The 12,865-nt window shown below is 48.4% G+C and overlaps 1 protein-coding gene across 1 annotated transcript in view; it reads right to left on the bottom strand.

Moving 5' to 3' along the window:
• The window catches only part of LOC129779821 (rho GTPase-activating protein 24), a 28,756-nt gene extending 16,167 nt beyond the window's left edge, over positions 1–12,589 (bottom strand). Inside the window, exons 1-2 of the mRNA XM_055787531.1 lie at positions 12,084–12,589; positions 11,634–12,019 (exon numbers count right to left, since the gene is read on the bottom strand). The gene's annotated coding sequence lies outside the window, so the exon portion shown is untranslated. The remainder of the gene's footprint in view (positions 1–11,633; positions 12,020–12,083) is intronic.
• Positions 12,590–12,865: the final 276 nt, after the last annotated feature.

Raw genomic sequence — 12,865 nt, 5'->3', positions numbered from 1 at the left:
TCAAGACGTTGATGACATTTGCCGGAAGTGCCATCAACCTGGTGAAAACATAGAGCACATTATGGGAGGCTGTCCCGTTTTGGCCAACGCAGCCTACACCGAGCGCCACAACAACGTGGCCCGTATTGTTCATCGACAACTGGCGCTCCAATGTGCTCTACTGGAAGACAACGTACCAAACTACCGGTACCTGCCTGCACCTGTCCTGGAAAATGACCGTTTCAAGCTGTACTGGGATCGCACTGTTCTGACCGACCTCTCGATCCACCACAACCGCCCAGATATAATGGTTTACGACAAGAGCGACCGCAAAGTCACCATCATCGATGTCGCTATTCCACTGAACCAGAATCTGGAGGAGACCCACGGTCGCAAAATCTGCAAGTACCGACCATTGGCCGTGGAGCTCAAGGAACTGTGGGGGCTAAGGGAGGTCCCAAGAATTGTTCCAGTCGTTCTCTCTGGAACTGGAATTGTCCCGAAGACACTTCTGGAAGCGCTAAAGGTGTTGAACATGGAGAAGGAATTGGCCGGCATCCAAAAGTCGGTCATCCTTAGCACCTGCGCGATTGTCCGACAATTTCTCGGTCAGGACTGAAACAGCACGAGCATGCAGATACGTGCATTCCGCAGAACCTAGTCCCCCTTTGGCATTCAGAAGCCCGGGGGCAGGTGAAAATTCTGGCTAGGTTCGCCTAGTTAAGAAGTGAGATAAGTCTGCCAAAAAAACCCTAGTGTTGATCCCCATTTGGTTCTCAAATGGGGATCAACACTAGGGTAGGAGCCTACCTGTTGGTCTCAAATGTTCCTATCTCACGCCTCCACGAAGATCATATGACGATATTTTTAGATCGGGCGTGAACTGGAAACACACACCTGGTCTTGGCTCCGAGAACGGGTGTCGAAAGTGGCTAAGTGAGGGGGTGCGAGCGAGTCAGAGCGCTATATCTCTCCCGGGGAAGGCCTCCCGGGTCATGGAGGCCTTGCCAACCCGCTGTCTCCCGGGCAAAGGAGATACACCCAGACAATGGAGCTAAGGTCAAGACGAATACTACGAATGCGATCACCCGAGGAGGGTCCCCGAACTGGAGCTGGTCCTGGAACGGGCGTAAGAGCGAGCGGCCAGCGGCTGGAGGGCGATGTGCAAGAGCGGGCCACCAGCCGGGTTCAACTCGAAGAGCTACCGCCACACGGAAACAGCAGTCATCGACATCACCAACGAAACGCTGCGCCTACGAGGCGTGTTGCGACTGTCAGACGACAGTCGTCCACACTTGTGGGTACTACTAGGCGACGGATCATGTGGACACACGAAATGAACGAATTCGTGATCCGCGCCTATTACATCTGCACTGCTTTGGAGACGGACATGAGCGGTCGCCCTCGAATACTCGCAATGTTCGAGGAAGCGTATCCAGAGTTCGTCGGGAGGCTTGACCAAAACGCGATGAACGCGAGGCGTAGAGCGATTGTACGCAACAATATGCTCTCCCAAACGCAAGTCGACGAGATCAAGCAGCAGGTGCAGAGAGAACTAAGCTCCAGAACAAGCAGAGCAAGCGATGTGTCGAGACGAAGTTCAGTACGGCTGAGCAATTCATTCGCGAGTGGGGCACGCGAATCAGCACCAGTGGAGGCCACAGTACAACAACCCTCTGAGCCGGAAGATCCACAGCCAGATCAACAACTACTACGCGATCTGGTCTTCCATTACGACGAGGCGATCTCACAGTTCCGCGACACGGACCCTTTGTCGCGCCCCAGGATCCCGAAGTTGCAGCATTCCCGCAGGCTGACAAGTGCAGTAAAGCTCATGAACGAGTACGTTCTTCCGCTGCACTTGGTTGATGCTGAGAACATGGAGGAGCTGCAACTGAAAGTTTACTGTGCTGCTGTGGCGACCGCCAAAAATTTAGGATACCGTATTAGGCCAAGAGGCGGACTGCTCCAACATCTCCGTGAAAGGCGTGAGCCTCCATGGCGAAGGAGATTGGAGCAACGGATCCTAACCAAGCGCGCCGCAATTGGAAGACTGATGGCGTACAAAAGAGGCAGCAGATCGGTGAAATTATGTCGCCAAGTTGCTGTGATCGTGCGGCCTACTGAACTTCGCCAGCTGGGAGCTCACCAGCTGACGGAAAAACTCGACACACTGGTACAGCAATTGAGCGTCCTTACAAAACGGCTGAAACGTTACTCTGACTCTGCAAAGCGCCAGGAACAAAATCGGATGTTCAGAGATAACGAGAAAGCGTTCTACGACCACATTAGCGACGAGAAGCCCGACTACCGCGAAGGTTTGCCAGATATTAGCGATGTGACGAACTTCTGGGCTGGTATTTGGGAGACCCCAGTAGAACATCGCGACGGGCAAATGTGGTTAAGACGGGAGGAGGAGAGTTGTGGTGAAATTGGAGAGATGCCAGCTATCATCGTCGGAGAGAACGATGTCCGCGAAGCCTCGCGGTACCTGAGGAACTGGGCAGCACCGGGCCCCGATGGTGTCCAGAACTTTTGGCACAAGAAGCTGACCGTCGCACATCCAAAGATAGCTGAGTGCTTCAACAAGGTGCTACGTGACCCACACAACCTTCCTCAATTCGCCACCCGTGGCGTCACCTTCCTCCTCCCGAAAGACAGCAACACATTGAACCCATCAAAGTACAGACCGATAACGTGCCTATCGAGTCTGTACAAAATACTGAGCAGCATAATTACCGCCAAAGTTTCTGCTCACTGCGAACAGCATCACATCATCGCAGAAGAGCAGAAAGGATGCAGGAAAAATACGCATGGCTGCAAAGACCAGGCCATCATCGACGCAGTCATAGTCGGCCAGGCGGTATATAACCAGCGGAACCTAAGTATGGCCTACATCGATTACAGGAAGGCTTATGACTCCATACCTCACTCGTTTCTCGTTCGGGTATTGGAGCTCTACAAAATTGATCCCGTCGTCGTTAGGTTCCTGCAGCATGCGATGAGGCAGTGGAGTACGTCTCTGCACCTCAGTGATGGGGAAAATGTGTTGCAGTCTAGAACGCTGCAGATAAAGAGGGGGATATTCCAAGGCGACTCTTCCAGCCCGCTTTGGTTTTGTCTGGCACTGAACCCCCTCAGTAGGACGCTCAATAGAAACGGTCATGGCTATAAAATAAGGTATGGCGACGGCGCCCACGAAGAAGTGACCCATACCTTTTACATGGACGATCTCAAGGTCTACGCTGATTCACGTCAGCGTCTAGGTGTAGCTATCCGGGTTGTCGAAGACATAAGCAGGGACATCTGTATGGAGTTCGGCCTCGACAAGTGTCGCTGTGTCCACTTGCTGAAAGGACAACTTACCGAATCCGGAGGCTACGAGGTCTATGACGGCGAGTTTATAAGAGACATGGTTCGTGGCGAATCCTATAAATATCTTGGATTCCGACAGCTCACCGGGATTCGCCACTCCGACATCAAGACGGAGCTGCGAGACAAGTTCTTGAGTCGAGTGAACTGTGTCCTGAGGACTTTCCTCAACGCGGGGAACAAGGTACGCGCGATCAACACATTCGCGGTTCCCCTGCTGACCTTCAGTTTTGGTGTAGTCAAATGGAGCAAAACTGACCTAGAGGACCTTGAGAGGAGGATGAGGAAAGCATTCAAAGAGGCCGGAATGCACCATCCTCAATCGGCACTGGAGAGAGTTTCACTGCCACGCAAAGAAGGGGGACTTGGAATAGTCGACATATCTGCACTGTGTGTTGCCCAGGTACGACAACTGCGCGAGTACTTCGCAGAACGCGCCAACCAAAACGCGCTATACCGGGCTGTCTGCGCCGCCGACAGAGGATACAGCGCTCTGCACTTGGCGCAAGCGGAGTACCAACTCAACTGCAATCTGCAGACAGTGGAGGAGAAGATTGCAGCTTGGAAGCAGAAGGCAGTGCATGGTGCCCACCCCCATCAACTGGATCGGCCACACGTCGACAAGGCCGCATCTAATCTGTGGCTAACGCGTGGTGAACTCTCTTCAGTAGTAGAAGCCGACATGATAGCCATCCAGGACAGGATAATGCCGACGAGAAACTGCAGGCGGTACGTCTGGCATCAAGACGTTGATGACATTTGCCGGATGTGCCATCAACCAGGTGAAAACATAGAGCACATTATGGGAGGCTGTCCCGTTTTGGCCAACGCAGCCTACACCGAGCGCCACAACAACGTGGCCCGTATTGTTCATCGACAACTGGCGCTCCAATGTGCTCTACTGGAAGACAACGTACCAAACTACCGGTACCTGCCTGCACCTGTCCTGGAGAATGACCGTTTCAAGCTGTACTGGGATCGCACTGTTCTGACCGACCTCTCGATCCACCACAACCGGCCAGATATAATGGTTTACGACAAGAGCGACCGCAAAGTCACCATCATCGATGTCGCTATTCCACTGAACCAGAATCTGGAGGAGACCCACGGTCGCAAAATCTGCAAGTACCGACCATTGGCCGTGGAGCTCAAGGAACTGTGGGGGCTAAGGGAGGTCCCAAGAATTGTTCCAGTCGTTCTCTCTGGAACTGGAATTGTCCCGAAGACACTTCTGGAAGCGCTAAAGGTGTTGAATATGGAGAAGGAATTGGCCGGCATCCAAAAGTCGGTCATCCTTAGCACCTGCGCGATTGTCCGACAATTTCTCGGTCAGGACTGAAACAGCACGAGCATGCAGATACGTGCATTCCGCAGAGCCTAGTCCCCCTTTGGCATTCAGAAGCCCGGGGGCAGGTGAAAATTCTGGCTAGGTTCGCCTAGTTAAGAAGTGAGATAAGTCTGCCAAAAAAAAAAAAAAAAAGAAAAAAAAAAAAAAATTCGGTTCTCAAATGGGGATCAACATAGGGTAGGAGCCTGCCTGTTGGTCTCAAATGTTCCTATCTCACGCCTCGACGAAGATCATATGACGACATTTTTAGATCGGGCGTGAACTGGAAACACACACCTGGTCTTGGCTCCGAGAACGGGTGTCGAAAGTGGCTAAGTGAGGGGGTGCGAGCGAGTCAGAGCGCTATATCTCTCCCGGGGAAGGCCTCCCGGGTCATGGAGGCCTTGCCAACCCGCTGTCTCCCGGGCAAAGGAGATACACCCAGAAAATGGAGCTACGTTCACGAAGAGTAATTAGAATGCGATCACCCGAGGAGGGTCCCCGAACTGGAGCTGGTCCTGGAACGGGCGTAAGAGCGAGCGGCCAGCGGCTGGAGGGCGATGTGCAAGAGCGGGCCACCAGCCGGGTTCAACCCGAAGAGCTACTGCGACACGGAAACAGCAGCCATCGACATCACCCAAGAAACGCTGCGCCTACGAGACGTGTTGCGACTGTCAGACGACAGTCGTCCACACTTGTGGGTACCACTAGGCGCCGGATCATGTGGACACACGAAATGAATGAATTCGTGATCCGCGCCTATTACATCTGCACTGCTTTGGAGACGGACATGAGCGGTCGCCCTCGAATACTAACAATGTTCGAGGAAGCGTATCCAGAGTTCGTCGGGAGGCTTGATCAGAACGCGATGAACGCGAGGCGTAGAGCGATAGTACGCAACAACATGCTCTCCCAAACGCAAATCGACGAGATCAAGCAGCAGGTGCAGAGAGAAATAAGCTCCAGGAACAACAGAGCAAGCGATGTGTCGAGACGAAGTTCAGTACGGCTGAGCAATTCATTCGCGAGTGGGGCACGCGAATCAGCACCAGTGGAGGCCACAGTACTACAACCCCCTGAGCCGGAAGACCCACAGCCAGATCAACAACTACTACGCGATCTGGTCTTCCACTACGACGAGGCGATCTCACAGTTCCGCGACACAGACCCATTGTCGCGCCCCAGAATCCCGAAGTTGCAGCATTCCCGCAGGCTGACAAGTGCAGTAAAGCTCATGAACGAGCACGTTCTTCCGCTGCACTTGGTTGATGCTGAGAACATGGAGGAGCTGCAACTGAAAGTTTACTGTGCTGCTGTGGCGACCGCCAAAAGTTTAGGATACCGTATTAGGCCAAGAGGCGGACTGCTCCAACATCTCCGTGAAAGGCGTGAGCCTCCATGGCGAAGGAGATTGGAGCAACGGATCCTAAACAAGCGCGCCGCAATTGGAAGACTGATGGCGTACAAAAGAGGCAGCAGATCGGTGAAATTATGTCGCCAAGTTGCTGTGATCGTGCGGCCTACTGAACTTCGCCAGCTGGGAGCTCACCATCTGACGGAAAAACTCGACACACTGGTACAGCAATTGAGCGTCCTAACTAAACGGCTGAAACGTTACTCTGACTCTGCAAAGCGCCAGGAACAAAATCGGATGTTCAGAGATAACGAAAAAGCGTTCTACGACCACATTAGCGACGAGAAGCCCGACTACCGCGAAGGTTTGCCAGATATTAGCGATGTGACGAACTTCTGGGCTGGTATTTGGGAGACCCCAGTACAACATCGCGACGGGCAAATGTGGTTAAGACGGGAGGAGGAGAGTTGTGGTGAAATTGGAGAGATGCCAGCTATCATCGTCGAAGAGAACGATGTCCGCGAAGCCTCGCGGTACCTGAGGAACTGGGCAGCACCGGGCCCCGATGGTGTTCAGAACTTCTGGCACAAGAAGCTGACCGTCGCACATCAAAAGATAGCTGAGTGCTTCAACAAGGTGCTACGTGACCCACACAACCTCCCTGAATTCGCCACCCGTGGCGTCACCTTCCTCCTCCCGAAAGACAGCAACACATTGAACCCATCAAAGTACAGACCGATAACGTGCCTATCGAGTCTGTACATGATATTAAGCAGCATCATAACCGCCAAAGTTTCTGCCCACTGCGAACAACACCATATCATCGCAGAAGAGCAGAAAGGATGCAGAAAAAATACGCATGGCTGCAAAGACCAGGCCATCATCGACGCAACCATAGTCGGCCAGGCGGTTTATAATCAGCGGAACCTAAGCATGGCCTATATCGATTACAGGAAGGCTTATGACTCCATACCTCACTCGTTTCTCGTCCGGGTATTGGAGCTCTACAAAATTGATCCCGTCGTCGTTAGGTTCCTGCAGCATGCGATGAGGCAGTGGAGCACGTCTCTGCACCTTAGTGATGGGGAAAATGTGTTGCAGTCTAGAACGCTGCAGATAAAGAGGGGGATATTCCAAGGCGACTCTTTCAGCCCGCTTTGGTTTTGTCTGGCACTGAACCCCCTCAGTAGGACGCTCAATAGAAACGGTCATGGCTATAAAATAAGGTATGGCGACGGCGCCCACGAAGAAGTGACCCATACCTTTTACATGGACGATCTCAAGGTCTACGCTGATTCACGTCAGCGTCTAGGTGTAGCTATCCGGGTTGTCGAAGACATAAGCAGGGACATCTGTATGGAGTTCGGCCTCGACAAGTGTCGCTGTGTCCACTTGCTGAAAGGACAACTTACCGAATCCGGAGGCTACGAGGTCTATGACGGCGAGTTTATAAGAGACATGGTTCGTGGCGAATCCTATAAATATCTTGGATTCCGACAGCTCACCGGGATTCGCCACTCCGACATCAAGACGGAGCTGCGAGACAAGTTCTTGAGTCGAGTGAACTGTGTCCTGAGGACTTTCCTCAACGCGGGGAACAAGGTACGCGCGATCAACACATTCGCGGTTCCCCTGCTGACCTTCAGTTTTGGTGTAGTCAAATGGAGCAAAACTGACCTAGAGGACCTTGAGAGGAGGATGAGGAAAGCATTCAAAGAGGCCGGAATGCACCATCCTCAATCGGCACTGGAGAGAGTTTCACTACCACGCAAAGAAGGGGGACTTGGAATCGTCGACATTTCTGCACTGTGTGTTGCCCAGGTACGACAACTGCGCGAGTACTTCGCAGAACGCGCCAACCAAAACGCGCTATACCGGGCTGTCTGCGCCGCCGACAGAGGATACAGCGCTCTGCACTTGGCGCAAGCGGAGTACCAACTCAACTGCAATCTGCAGACAGTGGAGGAGAAGATTGCAGCTTGGAAGCAGAAGGCAGTGCATGGTGCCCACCCCCATCAACTGGACCGGCCACACGTCGACAAGGCCGCATCTAATCTGTGGCTAACGCGTGGTGAACTCTCTTCAGTAGTAGAAGCCGACATGATAGCCATCCAGGACAGGATAATGCCGACGAGAAACTGCAGGCGGTACGTCTGGCATCAAGACGTTGATGACATTTGCCGGATGTGCCATCAACCAGGTGAAAACATAGAGCACATTATGGGAGGCTGTCCCGTTTTGGCCAACGCAGCCTACACCGAGCGCCACAACAACGTGGCCCGTATTGTTCATCGACAACTGGCGCTCCAATGTGCTCTACTGGAAGACAACGTACCAAACTACCGGTACCTGCCTGCACCTGTCCTGGAAAATGACCGTTTCAAGCTGTACTGGGATCGCACTGTTCTGACCGACCTCTCGATCCACCACAACCGGCCAGATATAATGGTTTACGACAAGAGCGACCGCAAAGTCACCATCATCGATGTCGCTATTCCACTGAACCAGAATCTGGAGGAGACCCACGGTCGCAAAATCTGCAAGTACCGACCATTGGCCGTGGAGCTCAAGGAACTGTGGGGGCTAAGGGAGGTCCCAAGAATTGTTCCAGTCGTTCTCTCTGGAACTGGAATTGTCCCGAAGACACTTCTGGAAGCGCTAAAGGTGTTGAATATGGAGAAGGAATTGGCCGGCATCCAAAAGTCGGTCATCCTTAGCACCTGCGCGATTGTCCGACAATTTCTCGGTCAGGACTGAAACAGCACGAGCATGCAGATACGTGCATTCCGCAGAGCCTAGTCCCCCTTTGGCATTCAGAAGCCCGGGAGCAGGTGAAAATTCTGGCTAGGTTCGCCTAGTTAAGAAGTGAGATAAGTCTGCCAAAAAAAAAAAAAAAAGTCTGCCAAACTTTCATTCGGCATCGGACTGTTGAGCAATGCAGTTCACTTTGCTTTCGCTGCGCTTCGATCTAAGATTGGACCCCACCAGTGGTAATCCAACTTAGATATCGTCGTTTGGTTTTTCTGTTCGTTTTTGGCGTTATTCGTATCGTGTGTTTTTCTTTCCGCGTTATAAATTGGACGCTTCGCGTAATGTGTGATGAGCGAGAAGAAGAGGAAGGCAGGCTCGAGCCCTGCAAAAAACGAACGCATTGCCAGGGGCAATAAAATTTCGACGCAAGCGTCATCTAATGATGCACGCGATGTTGGTGCAGTGAAAAGCGCTCACACTGAACCGAACCTTCGCGAGTGTGACACCGCATCGAACAATAGCGAAGTAGGCGATTTCGTCGCGTCTGTCGAAAATGTAAACGCCGTTACCCAGGCAGCAACCAAAATCAAGATCCCCCCGCTGGTGGTGAAGGCGGTCGCTCTTGACAAACTCATCAACGAATTCGCATCGATGGGTGTTACAGCAGTGTACAAGCTGTGTGGCATAGTTCAGTTTTTTTCCAAGCTGTTAACATCGTTTGTTTTCCGTCATCATAAGAGCTTCGTTGGTGCCTTTGAGAATGCATCATCAATGCATTAAACTGACATTATGGCGAAGCAGGCGATAAGTTTGTGCGCCAGAAAAATTATTTGGGGAATACCAAGCATTTTGAATGTCTTCTTCTTCTTCTTCTTGGATGGCTCTAACGTTCCAGTGGAACTTTTGCCTTCTCAACGTAGCATTACTTGCGTCATTTTTATTAGTAATACTTGTTTGAGATTTCTATGCCGAAATTGGTTGTGATCAAGGTGTATATATATGTGTATAGGTGTGTATATATATGTACACCAGCATCGTCGTCACTTTAATATGAAGGGAAATACGGTTTGTAGAGCAGGGGTTGTTTGTTTTGGTATTTTGCCTGATACCTACAACCCCGAATGTGTCCGAACTACGAACAACCCCGAATGTGTCCAGACCAAAAAATATAGTGTTTGCTCGAATCAATTTATTGAAGAGAGCTATGAGAAACTGAGTGTGAAGATTGTGGCTACACAGCGCAGATAATTGTTGGAAAATAGTGGAACTCAAATTATAAAATGATATTCCGAATGCATTTCACTTTTAGCATTACTAATCGGATCTATGAACCAGGATAATACTATATTTTATACTTTAGAGAATTCATTGTTGGAGGCAGCGGTAATAACACAATGCTGAGTGGTACACCTAGCAAAAGCATGTGCAACAATAACAACAGAAGCAGTAGCAACAATAAAGAAATCCTATGAAACAGCTTATCTATATATATAAAAATGGAGTGATGTCTGTCTGTCTGATTCTTATAGACTCGGAAACTACTGAACCGATCGACATGAAAATTGGTATGTAGGGGTTTTTGGAGCCGGGGAAGGTATTCGGACAGTTTCAGACCCCTCCCCCCTCTCTAAGGGGGGGCTGCCATACAAATGAAACACAAATTTCCAAATTTCTCGAGAATTAATCAAACAAATGAAACTAAGTTTGCCGTGTGGAGGTTTTGGGGTGCAATAAATGATTCTATGGTGGTTAGATACCTCTCCTCCCTCTCTCAGGGGGGCTACCATACAAATGAAACACAAATTTTTGCATTACTCGAGAATTAATCAAGCAAATTAAACCAAATTAATAAAATGTTTCTATGGTGGTTAGATACCTCTCCCCCTCTCTTAGGGAGGCTGACATACAAATGAAGTACAAATTTCTGCATTACTCGAGAATTAATCAAACAAATGAAACCAGGCATATGGAGGTTTAAGGGTGCAATAAATAATTCTATCTGATATTATAATGTCGAGTTTTGGTAGAAGTACTAGGAATTTTATAGTAAAAGGTTAGATTAAAAGATCAATCAATGAATAATTCTGCGATTGGACCCATGAACAGCGCTTAGTAAGAAAACGTGGATGTGATAACGAAAAATAGATTTTGGGCGGGACGAAGTTTGCCGGGTCAGCTAGTTCTATATAAAACATAGGAGTAGATCGCTTACCTGTTTCTGTGTAAAGTTAAAATTGGCCATCACAAAGTTTTAGCGAATTGTCAATGCGCAAGAAGCATTAACAACCAACAAATAATGACCACAGAGTGCACTGACGACACCTCGCTTGACCATAAAGGGATATAGATTATGACGAGTACTATGGTTTCTTGATACCTAAACTATTGGATGTTTATCTTTGAAACTTTTACTTTATATATATCATAAAATATCTACGTAAAATATCATTTTTGAAACCAAGATTGGAACTATATTATCATTCAATCTGGTAGCGGTAACAAACAACGCATACTGTTGCCTTTTCATGCAAAAAATTGTATGTGTGATAGATGAAAGTATTCTAAAAACTTCTAGTGAGGGTGAACATTGAAAATAATGTCTGAATGATTTGAAAGAAAAATCCGTGAAGCCCGTTTAAAGGCGGGGTTAGGTTGTAGAGCGTTAAATGTCTTCAGAAAATGTGGATGAAATCTGAATGAATTATTGAATAGACCTCGTTTTAATCTACTCGAATAATTGCAATTAGATTTCGTATTTTAAATTTCAACGTTTTTCAAATTTTAATGATTTTTTTTCCTGAAATAGATTATCTGTCAATGTTTACAAAATGAAAAACATCATGTTCTCACCTGTGTGTAACCGTATGTGATATTTCATCGAACCTCCGTTCGTTTCTTTTGCGTAGCATCCAAACTACCTTTTCTTGCAGCCGGAATTATTAAGGTGTTGTTTTCTTCTTCGTCTATTTTTCTGATATAAGAGTTTTCCATTTTGTCTATTGATTAGCGTTTCGGGTTTCTGTTCGATTGTATCCATCTCGGAAATGTTATCATTATTTGACAGCTGGTGGCCATCAATCAATAACTCTGGCTCCATCTCGGAAATGTTGTTGACGGTTATGAACTCTTGGTGGCATTTGTCGTACGTAGGACAACTACTTAACTGGGGAGTGAAACTGCTCAATTTCTGCAGAATAGATTTTAGTATCTGCTCTTGATGGTGAATGCATTGGTCACTGTTGAATATGCATACGAATTAAAAATACGGCTTGTAATGAAACGGTTTCTCAATAAACTTACATGTAGCTCAAAAACGCCATCCCACTCTTCTAGTGCAGTTTTATATATCCTAACAAAAGCTTTTTTAATAGCTTTGCCGACAGCTACTTTATTCATTTGATTGAACAGTTTACCCTTGCCACTTGCATCGAACCAATCCCAGATTTTTCTGGTTTTATTCACATTCGACGCATCGAATCATGACAATACTTTGCTACCATTCTCGGTATGGTTTTCAGAATAACACTCTCTTTTAAGACCACTTGTAACAGTTATTAATTATTTTACAAACTAAAAGCATCTAAAGCTTATGCCGGCGCTATACGATGCTACGAACAACCCCGAATGTTGGACGCTCGATGGTTCGACGCATTGTGTAGTCGATGGACAAGCTACGAACCTCCAATGTCCAGCGTCGAATATTTGCGTTGGAAGGTAATCCATTCGTTATGGATTACCTTCCAACGCGAGTGGCACGAGTCAAAGGATTTTTGTCATTCGTTGATTCAACACTTGATTACATTCGATACACCGCTACACAATTCGTCCGAATCTATCTTTGACAGATTGGTCTGTTTACAAGTTGTGGATGAAGGAACTATAAAATTGATTCATAAAATTCAAAATATTCGGCAAAATATTGCAGTTTAATAATGTTGATTTCAAGCATTTTAAATTTACAGCCCGATATCAGTACAATTGCTACGGCAGAAATTTCAATACTCGCATAGTCATCCGGTTTCCAAACGTTGATAACGTTGATAAATTTCCAAACGAAAATGATAAATAAAAACAGGAAGTGG

This window comes from Toxorhynchites rutilus, chromosome 3 (assembly GCF_029784135.1).
Source record: "Toxorhynchites rutilus septentrionalis strain SRP chromosome 3, ASM2978413v1, whole genome shotgun sequence".
In the NCBI taxonomy this organism is placed as follows: Eukaryota; Metazoa; Arthropoda; class Insecta; order Diptera; family Culicidae; genus Toxorhynchites; species Toxorhynchites rutilus.
The sequence above is the reverse complement of the archived record's forward strand: the minus strand, read 5'-3'. Positions and strand labels throughout refer to the sequence as shown.